The sequence below is a fragment of the Colobus angolensis genome, unplaced genomic scaffold (genome assembly GCF_000951035.1).
Source record: "Colobus angolensis palliatus isolate OR3802 unplaced genomic scaffold, Cang.pa_1.0 Scaffold664, whole genome shotgun sequence".
NCBI classification, from domain to species: Eukaryota; Metazoa; Chordata; class Mammalia; order Primates; family Cercopithecidae; genus Colobus; species Colobus angolensis.
Genome location: NW_012120310.1, coordinates 33573 through 35970, shown reverse-complemented (window position 1 = coordinate 35970; position 2398 = coordinate 33573).

The following is a 2398-nucleotide window of genomic DNA, read 5'->3' as shown; positions in this document are numbered from 1 at the left end:
TGTGAAGCAAAGCCTCCTTACACAGTGAAATTTGAACAGGTCAAGAGAAAGTACTGAGAGTAAATTCACCCAGTAAATTCTAAAATTTTACTGCCTGAAGACTTTTCCAAAGCTGGGACTCCTGAACAGAATAAATATTACTCCTGTTCATCACTGCTTTCAGTAGCAAATCAGTGTGTGTACGAGTATGGGTGGTTTTCAGTAGCATCCTGGCCCCTTTTTGTGACAGAATTGCCAACACTGTGAGGTTGAAGGATGAACTGCTTGACATGACACTTTTTCAGGAAACAGAATATCTCTGAGGCAAAGGAATGGAAAAATAGTCATTGGCAATCAGATTTGCACTGTTAACTACATTAGCTAAAAAAAAAAAAGTGAATGCTACATCAAAACACACACACACACACACACACACACACAATTATAATCTACAGAGCTTAACTATGAGCTACATAGATCTCTGCAAAAGCATACTAGAAGATAAAAATTTGCAAAACAAATAACTTTGACTCAAAATTAATGATTTAAACAACTGAGTCTAGTAGAAGGAAAAATATAACTTCCAAAGCTGTGGGGATACTTTACTGAAGACATTATATGTTTTATACTGATATCAGGTAAGAGTCCTGTATATCAAGTGGCTTTGGACTATTATAAAGTGACCATATATTACGCCACAGCAAAATATCCAAATCAATGTCGAATACAGTGACCTAATAGAGATCACGTTTTCTGAAAAAAATGCAAAGTAATAAAATTAGTAACAGAAATATAAAATAAACAAAACATACTGTTTGGACGAACGGAGGCAAGATGGTGCACTTCCGGGTTCTTCTTCACCACCAACTCTTCCCGCGCCCGCGAAAACGCAGCTGGCGACCAGGGAAGGTGCAGACCAACTGGGCATGCGCCAGGTGACGTCAATCCAAAGAGACCAAGATTTGCCTGGTCGCACCTGCGGAACGCCCGGACACGCCCGTGCCCTACCTATTGCCCTCCCACTCCTAGAAAAGCCGCTCTCCGCCAGTGAGCCACTCGGCTTTCTCACAGCCCCACTCCTGTCGGGATGTCAGGACTGTGGGAACTCTGTCGGAGAGCCCCACCGGGGGACTCTGCCGGCCTCCTTTGCTGGAGGCGACACACCTCTTCCCCACACCTTAAGTGACCAAAATAAACTTGCAGTTTTGCTCCTACACTTGCCTACCCGCTGGTTCTTTTGCGCCCGCTCGGCTGGTCTTAGAAAAACAAATCACATACAGCATGGAATTAAAAAAAAATCTGTATCGCTTCAACTGTGCTTAGACTTAAAAGGATTTTAAAACTAAATTTTAATAATTAAGAACCATATTAAAAATATTAAAATTCAAAACGTTTCTTCTTTTGTGGAAGCCCTTTCAAACTAAGGACCAAAATCCAGAAGCTGAAGAATAAAACGAAATTTGGCGACATGCAAACTAAACGTTTTTACATGGAAATGTGAAAATTAATAAATACATATATTCAAAACACCAATGGCAAACCAGGAAAAAGAAATGTAACAGACAAATGGCTTTATTATAGAAAGATCTTTTATAAGTAGTGAGAAAGACCAATACACAAATTAAACAATCAGGAAATAATGAGAATAAGCAGTTCATGGGGAAAAAATGGCTTATAAACAGATGAAAATAAGCTTAATCTTATGCATAATTTCAAAATGCAGTTATGTTTAAATCATGAACAGTAAATTTCACTTGTATGATTGACAAAAATTACAATGCCTAATGAGATATCATTTATAAAAAATAAGTATCCCTTAGATGGTAATAAAAAACAACACAAAGTCTTTGGAGAGTAATTTGACAGTATCTAAAACATTCAAACGTTTTAATCTAACAATTCAAGTTATTGAAATTTATCCGGAAAATATGCACATACAAATATAGAAATATGTCCATCAATATATGCAAGAATATCTTCTCTGAAGCATCAGTGAAACTAGGTTTGAGATGGGAGGGAATCTCTAGTGCATCCTTTGTTACCAGTTTAAACGCTTTTTATCAAGTGTGTGCCTTAAATAAATAAACAATTTAATAAATAAGCAAATACACAAGTATGCCGTAAGAAAATGAATAAATGGTAATCACATTTTTGTGCATGTGTGAGAAACAAAGCAAGAACAAAAATTCAGTGGGTATCAGGGAAAAGGCTAACAATGCAAACTCAGATTTGTCATGGCAATGGGAAATGGTCTCATCAATTGGAATAGTTTAGTGAAAGCAATGAAAGTTCACAAGCAATTTAAATAATGAGAGAGATATTGGAATGTTTTTTCTCCATCGGAACATGTACACACACACGCACACACACATACATATACCCCCTACATACACCCTTAGGATGTCTCAAGCACAGCAAA